The sequence below is a fragment of the Dufourea novaeangliae genome, unplaced genomic scaffold (assembly GCF_001272555.1).
Source record: "Dufourea novaeangliae isolate 0120121106 unplaced genomic scaffold, ASM127255v1 scaffold1003, whole genome shotgun sequence".
NCBI classification, from domain to species: Eukaryota; Metazoa; Arthropoda; class Insecta; order Hymenoptera; family Halictidae; genus Dufourea; species Dufourea novaeangliae.
In genome coordinates this window covers 1,842-10,860 of record NW_015374874.1, presented here as the reverse complement: position 1 = coordinate 10,860, position 9,019 = coordinate 1,842, and the positions used below count along the sequence as shown (strand labels likewise).

Genomic DNA, 9,019 nt, shown 5'->3' with positions numbered 1-9,019 from the left:
GTGTCCCTAGGGTATCTTCGGCAGCGTCAACTTACAAAAACTAAATATCTCTATTAGGCAGCAGAGATGTCGTTACAATGCGTATCTGACGTTATCTTAGCGATATCATATTCCAAACAACTATTCGATCCTCTCATAAGATTATTGTAAAGATTATCTACAAAATGCAGTTATCTGAATGATATCTCTCTGGTAACTATTTTCAGATATCTGTAACAATGACTTTCTTCAGATGTATTACGGACATCTGTAGATGATACTGACTAACTGGGCACTTAAGTTCCTTAACTTCTTGTTTCAAGAATATAGCAAGTCCAGGCAAGTTGAATAAATATAGATACTAATAGTGGACGATAGGTGGTGCTAAGAAACAGCAGCTTATGTACGTGGATTTCTGGGCAGTTTCGTGCTCATAGATGCTCGGAGCAGCTCTGAATGCTTAGTGCATTCGGAGTTTGGTGGGGTAACTGTGACATCAGGACGCATGTTTCGTACTATCGAATATGCCGAGTGATAGGTGGTGAAGTAGTCTTAGTCTGTTATGCACTGGGCATCGAGGATATTGACGGTATCCTCGCGTCACACAATCGGCACGTTGTTATTTGTAGGTGTCAGTCTTAAGTTTTGTGATGCATACCACGATTTCACACGAACTACCTGAGAGATTCGACTCTGAAAAAAGAGGTAAGTCTACCATTAAAAATTATTGTTAATAGAATAATTTGATCTATTGCTTCGTCGTGTTTACGCAGAACGTGAACGAAATCCCATGGAGATGAGCACTTCCCAATCATACTAGGTACATTCTCCAAGTTTTTAGCTGCATCTTTGAATTATTAAAAGTACGAATATTGGTGCTTATTGGCAATAAGTACATCTTTATTTTTTTACGAAGTCAGTATTTGTTTCTGCGAAACTTAAGGATATAGAGTTACATAATTGTAATGACTATCCGCATACATTTCACAGCATTTTTACCTAGCAAAGAATGAGGAAAATATTTTAATTTAGGATATATGGCTTATTAAAACATGGCTAATTAAAAAAATATTGGATCATTTATTGGTACACCTAATACAACGTATTCTTTGAAGATGCATGCCATATCTAACAATTTACATTTATGACGTACTAAATCAATCAGCAAGCAAATCAACCTTGCTGGCTGTATGGTTCTTAGGAATCGACGGAAACGTCAAGAAACTGACGATTTCCATTACAGAGTATAGATCCTCTATAACGTACCATGTTTTTACAGTAACAGAATTTGAATCTTATCAAAAGGAAGGTATCAAGAAGGGAGCATTATTGATTAGAAAAATAAAGTTACCCCTAAAAAAGGGGTGGTAGAAAACGGCCAAATTTATGGTTCTCCCGATATCAAACATATTTATTAATAAAATATTATTCTGTAAGTTCTGAGGAATTAAGAAATTATAACTATTTACCAAAAATACCATGAGAAAGTGGTGAAAAAAGTATGTGAAAAGGAAAGTGCATACAGCAACAATTTGGAATTTGTTGACTTTAAATAATAATAACTTTTAAACAATTGTTATTTGTAAAAAAAACTATATTATAGATAAAATTTTATATTTTTATCGTACATAAAAAAGCAACGCGAAAAACACTAATTAACAGCCCCAGAAAGCGGTCAATTAACGATACAGATATTCAGGAAAATGAGTTTACAATGTTACTGTAACTTATTTATAAAACAAAACATGTTGAACGTATAAGAATTGTTTAATCGAAAAATAATCATTGATAAAGCTTGCGGGTAAATGTATAACTTGGTTGATGCGGTGCAAACGCAAAGATCGAAAGATCGTAATACAGTTGCTACAAGCAAGCTGCAATTCACAACGTGTTGGTCAATTATACCTTCAAACACATATCTCCAATAATTGATCAAGTCCACTTTTAGTCTTATCTAGCAATACATAAACAAAATTGAATACAGTAGAGCCTTTCTTATCTAGACACCCATTATTCAAATATCCTAATATTTGAATTAAATGTCCTCTAGCAACGCATGCTTTCTCCTGTTGTAAATATGTAGTGTTTACATACAACGTATAACATTTTTCTATTCAATTGACTTTTAAGCACTTATGTGGAAAAATTTGTGTGATTTAGCAGTCAAAAAAATATGTGATCCACAAATATTTAAACTGTCAATTTTCAATGATCTCTATTTAAATATGAATGTTGAATTAGAAATGTTCAGTTCGGGAAAGCGATTCTATTCTATTATTCGAACGCTTATGTCTCTCTATTAGGTCGGATACGAAAAGCTCTACTGTACTTCACTGTCTTCATGTGGCGCAAGCGTAACTGTGTTTCAAGTAGAATACAATTGGCGGAATCTTGATTATTATTATACCTGCGATAATTGATAGGTCAAGAAGCTGTTGCTATATGAAATTAAGAATAATCAAATCGTAAGAATAATAAGACTTTGATGTGTATACTCAAACAGAGATCATAATTCAGGAAAGAAATCGATTGATGCAACTTCAATGCGGTGAAATTGTGACCGACGTGCATTCAAGTTATTATTGCGAACTAATTCTGACAGATGATTATATTTCATTGGATATTTAAGTGTCCTGTTTATACTTACATTGTCAAGATATAATTGTCCATATTCTCGATTTGTTCAGAACAGCGTCTTAGAATCCTACCATGGTTGGTTCCTATTCGTTTCACCGTAGAAGTCGGTGTTTCTAACGTAAGGTACCATGTACCCTCACGAGCAAACTCGAATTCCACTAGGGGAAAAGGTAATGTAGGAGAAGGGCCTCCTACCACTTGGTAAATTTATTTCAAGTACTAAAATAAATGTTAAATCGAATGTTAATTTGACATGTATTTCAATAATTCTCGATACCAAATGGCAGGAGATCCTTACACTTACATTGCTTTTTCCGTTAGTGGAAACCGAGTTTGCTAGTGGGTGTACACCGGCGAGCAAACTCGGCTTCCGGTAGGGGGAAAAGTAGCGTAAGAGAAAGACCTCCTACCATTTGGTAAATTTATTGCAAATACTGAAATAAATGTTAAACTGAATGTTAATTTGGCATAAATTTCAGTAACTCCCAAAACTAATTGGTAAGAGACCCATCGCCTACATCACTTTTTCCCCTAGTGGAAGCCAAGTTTGCTCGAGAGGGTACCTACAAAACTAAGCGTTCCCTCGTCGAATGAAAATCACTGGACCTGAGTCGCTCGCATTAATTCAGATTCAGACCTTATTGTAATGCGTTGTATTGTATCTAATATGAAGGGTTTAAAGAAAAAAAAAGACACTCGACCCGATCCATGAGGAGTGTTGACGGCGTTCGTGGCGAGTTTTGATATGAAGAGAGATTTACTTTTTTCCAGTGTTTTTGCGACATCTACACAGCAGACCAGGCATAGGGCCAGGAATTTTGTTTCTGTGAGTAAACCCGAGTGTTCTGCAATGCGACTTTCATCTACTTCTGTAATGCAGTTGGTAATAGAAGGTTAAGGTGCTAATTCTTTTTCTATATATTCTCTTTTCACGGTGAATTAACATGATCTTTCGCTTCCTTTTTTTTTTTTGGTTTTAACTTTGTATGAAGTGATTGAAGGTGACAGAAAATTTTATTTTTGTATACTAATTTATGGCTTGTGGTGACGTGGTTCCGGTTGGTCGAACTCGTTTTTAATTTTCAATTATGTTGGCGGATTCAAGTGCATGACTAACCCAATCGCATATGTACGCACTCGGTACAGACGCGTGTACCGGTTTCAGAATTATGTAAGATTTAACAGTACTCGATTGAACAAACGGTTTTTTTTTTCCTTTAGAATCGTACGGAGCGCTGAGAACGCGTTGCGCTAATATGTAAGTTTCTCTCTGCTCGGGGCATCGAGCTCTCGATATTTCGGTCACTATCGATTGCAGGATGTGAAACCTGGGTTGAGTCCTCTATCTGAACCATCACGTTGCGCATTGTGTCGTCGCATTCTTAAAACTCGTTTTTCCTAGTAACTAGGTCTGACGGAAGGTCTTGACGTTCGTGTCCTTCATTTAACTTAGAATATACTTACTGTAATCATTAATTTTCGATATAGTCATCGTCATTTTCTATAACCATGCTCCACTTTTTTGGTGAATAACCAATTCTTCTTAGTCAAGAAAAATTCCGATGACTTCAAAAACTTTGGAAAGAAAGAGTCTTTAAACGTTCAAATCGTTAAGTCAAATATTTGTGGATTAAATCTTTTCTTGTGCTACCAAAAGACGTAGAGCTATGAAAGCAGACAGTTTTTATTTAATTGTATTATTTATTGTAATTGCAGTACAATTCAGTTCCGAGGGTAAAATAATTCTTTGTTCATCGATTTTAACAGATACCGAACTAAAACCGGTAGTATGTACTTGTAAAGTGTAGGAAGTTTAGGCATATTAATTTCGATTAATACGGGATTATCATAGATAAATGAAGGCTCGTGCATATGAAAAATTTGAAACTTCCTAAACACTTGCATCGAATCTGTGCATTCGGACGCGTCGAATCGGGCCAATGCCATTTATCGTCCCACATCACGGAATCATGGCATACCGGTACCTTTCACCATTGATTTGATGTATTTAAGGTCAAATACCTCGTTGGGATCCTACCTCTCACCTGTATGATTTAGATCACCTACGAGTAGCGGTACGATAATATCGTTCACCATTTTCAATAAAATATAACTAGTCCTAAAAGTGAAGAAAATAAGTTCGTGACAATCGACAATTTAAATATTTATGAATTTTTCAAGATAAATGCCTAGAGTTTGATCGATCAGAAAAACGTATACATCGTATGTAAACATTACATATTTGCAACAGGTGAAGGCCTGCGCTGCTAGGGGGCAAGGTTCGGATAAAAGAACGTTTGAATAATAGAATATTCGAATGATAGGGTATTCGGATAATGGGTGTTCAGACACGGCAGGCTCTACTCTACAGTATATGTATTGTACTTCATTGAACTCGTCTCAAAAGAGGCTTTCATACTATAAACAAAAAGGTATGGCGTTCCATTAAAAAAATCAAGTTAACCTTGGAATTCCCTCCCACCATTACAGAAAAACTATACAATATACTATGTAAATGTGTACCCTTCTTTACAAAAAAATTTTAGGCAGAATTTTTTCATAGCTTCACGCGCTTACGAAATATTTAACCGTTCTCAGTTAACTCAGACGTATTGTAGAGACGCAACTTCCGTTTAGGATGGGGGATATTAACTCTTTGACTGTGGCGCACTTTAACTAAAAACAATCACGTGTGGCTCGATATGCACATGACAGGCAAAGAGAGCGTATATGTACGCCTTTTGTATTTAATGATGGATATGTGAGGGCGTTCATACAGTGTGTCCCAAAAAGATGGGACAATCCGCAACATGCATATTCCTCGTGCAAATACAAATCAAAACGTCCTTTACCGTCTTGTAACCTGAAGCTCCATTTCCGAGATATTGGCAGTTAAACAAACGCGAATCAGCTGAGCGATGGGCCACACGTATCCTTACGAGCAAACTCGGCTTCCATTAGGGAAAAAAGTGACATAGGAGATGGGCCTTTTTTTACCACTTGGTAAATTTATTTCAAGTTCTCAAATAAATGTTAAATCGCACGTTAATTTGGCATAAAATTCAGTAGCTTCCAAAACTAAATGGTAAGAGGTCCTTCATTTACCTCACTTTTTCTCCTAACCGAAGCCGAGTTTGCTCGTGGGTGTACGTGCAGACAGATACAGTCAAGAAGCAGAGGCCAGTGACTTGAGACCAGAGTTGGGCAGAATTTTATTCGAATAATACACAGTGAAAAGCAGCAGCATCTAAGAGTATCGTTTTAAACAGTTAATGAGATTAAATAATTGTTCGACAAATGTCAATTCATTCATAAAGCAGTATTATTTTATTATAAAAATTGAAATTTCCACATTTAAACAATTAAAAATGACGAAATACTTTTTTTTATCTTTTATTCGTTATTCGAAACTTTTCATCTAGATAATTAATTTGCCCATCTCTGCTCGAGACGTGTGCTTCTTGATTGTGTCTGCGCATGTGTGTGAATTTGTCTAACTGCTGGTCGTAGTGGAAGTTGTTGTGGGAACAGAATAAAACTATTTTGCTGTAAATAGAAAGGAAAAGGAATAAATATTTATTTTCTAACCGATTGCACAGATTTTAATTGTTGTTGTTGTTCAATACCACTTAGATTGTGCTGGGCCAAGGTTGCAGAATCTATATGGGGCAATGCGTGTCGCGTAAGGCGGGCGCCGTCATCACAACCGGACATTGCGAATCGCTCACGTACCGCATCATGGATAAACCCTCCAAGGTAAGAAATTTACACACAACTTTTGTAGTTAGATTCTCAAAGAAAAGTACTTGTGCTCGAACTCCAGGAACATCGATTCGTTGGAGTCGTAGACATGGTGGTTGTCTTACTTCTACGCGCAATCGTATTTAATTATGATTACAGAAAAAGTTTCGGATCGAAACTTCGAGGGGTGGTTTCGCCCCTTAAAGTCGCGCCTCAGCCGATAAAAAAAAATACGTATCCCTTATTTTTGACTGCTTAACAAACATACGAAGTTTCATCAAAATCGGAGGAGGTCGCATCCGTGCCTTCTCTTGCAAGTCACATTTTTTTTATGGTAAAACGGGTAGAAAATTAGAATTTTATTGAGCGGTCGGTCGAAATAACTGATTCACGTGAAAACAAGCGCGTCTTCAATTGTCTCATAACCCACTGAACATTTCACAGGAACGAATGCGAATGAATCGGTGAAAGCCGGTGGAATTTTCCAGGCGAACGAGAATGAACGATCGCAGAATTGGCAGGCGGTGTAGAAATCGTAATAAAACATCATACAAAATGTAATTTGTAGTTGAATTGAGAAAGTCGTTCGTTGATTTTTCAATTACAGTAATTGTGACCATCAAGAAATATTTCCACCTTCAATGATTCCGAGTTGTTAGAGTAGAAGTAAATAAAAACAGTTTGCGTTTGAAGAAAGGCCTCTTTGGGGACTGTCAAAGGTGTTCTACCCCCTTAACAAAATTATTGTAACCGATTAAATTGTCGAGGTATGTCGTTCATTAGATACTCCCAGTAAATATTCATACATTCATAGAATTTTTAAGCATGCCTTCAATTACAAGTGATAAATAAATTTGTACACTATCAAGATTCACTGAAATACTTCTCATTTGCTACACGTTGCCCATGTGACGTTGCAACCGTAGTATGTCTTTCTCCGCGTGTTTGACCACTGGTTTATTTCATTACCAGCAGATTTTAGTATTTTCTTCGCACAATATAAGTGAAGACATTACATGATAGGTGATATTAAATGCAGTTACCCTATATGTTACACGTCTGCGAGTAAATCATTTGGAGTACGTTTATCATATTACACGAGTAATCGAGAATTTATTGTGTTACACGGATATTATAAGTGAATGAACGCCGAGTACTTAGAATTTGATACGGCGCATCGGTCACCGCAACGCAATAGTATACGTGTGTCTTTAACTGTATGCATATAGCGGAAAAGCCAGTTGATTCTACGAGATACCAGTTGAAGGTCATGCACGTCAAGGTCAATGTCCTTACCGTCCTTTCGAGCACTATAAAACCGAAACATTTCCATGAAACACGGACACGAAGATATTTCTGTTTATTTGAATGGTCCAGTTAACATTGAACCGCTTGCTTAACCTTTCGTTTATACATACACATACATCGGGAAGTCCGATGGTCGGGTCACTTTCCACCCAGATTTAAATCTGAAGTAATTTAAAACGTAATCTGAAATGAGGATTATATGTTTGTGTATTGTCACTTGAATCTCAGTTTGTATTATAATACATTTAAATTAATATTCTCTTATAGTAAAAAAAAAGATCTTATAATCATCTATTTTATTATTCTAATATTGTCTGCAATATAAAAGATGCCTATAATTCTTTATTCTATTATTCTGCATTTTGCGCAATAGAATGGATGAGCAATAATAATAATAGTACAAATAGCGTTCTAATTAAAGAGAAGCACTTGAAATTGCCAAAAAAAAATTACTTCCTTTACACGTCATCAATTTCATGCGAACAAAGCTAGCATGGTGATTCGTTCTCACGGATCAGATGTGATACGTGAAAGTAATTAATTGTTAACTTCATCACCATTGGTAATTCACTCGAGCGTAGTGTATCTCGTTTGCTTTCATTATATCCGCTTTCCATTGTTCTCCGTTATGCTGGTTGATTCCATGCCAGGCATCCGCTAGCCGGAAATAAGCTGGAAAAATGCGAAACCTGTAACATCGACCTTACGTTCGGGATCCGCAGCAGAAGTTTCTCCATTTTTATCCAAATTTTTTCCGTCGTGGCAATCTCCTTCGACACCTTCGTTTTTCTCCTAGCCGTAGGAGCCACGTAACGCGTTAATGCTCGAAGCGTTGAAAAGAATTTACATATGCATCGGTAGCGAAGCCATCAAAAGGTTCGGTTATAAGTGTCAGTCGTCATCTTGATAAAATTTCGCAGCCATTAGCTCGGTATTACCTTCAGTTGACAATACTTTACCGAAGATAATACCAGTTGCCCGGGTCTCACCACGAGGAGGTTGCTGCGAGTGGAAACCCAAAGAAAGCTAGATGGAACCCAATCCCATCTATGTAACCGTAGTTACATCGATGGAATCATTAGTTTCATCTACCTTCCTTTTTACAAAGTCTTACAAATAACTTAAAAGTAACTTAAATTTAGACGCTTTAATGTTGATTTCCCTTGGCGGATGGCTTCTTTCTTGAGTCCACCTGAAAATAAAATGAAGATTCCTCGGCGGATGATCGATGTATCCTTTCTTGAGCTTACACTAGTTTTACGATCGACTTAACTTAACTTATTTACAAATACCCCATTTATCTGTATACCAAGCAATTATTAGAAACAAAAAGTGTGCATATTCTCTGAAGGAG

General features: G+C 36.6%; 1 long non-coding RNA gene across 1 annotated transcript; it reads left to right on the top strand.

The window, feature by feature from the left end:
• Positions 1 to 500: 500 nt before the first annotated feature.
• Positions 501 to 6,349, top strand: LOC107193227. Its single transcript, XR_001516323.1, has 3 exons — positions 501 to 684; positions 3,388 to 3,442; positions 6,250 to 6,349. It is a non-coding gene; the product is annotated as an uncharacterized LOC107193227 (long non-coding RNA).
• Positions 6,350 to 9,019: the final 2,670 nt, after the last annotated feature.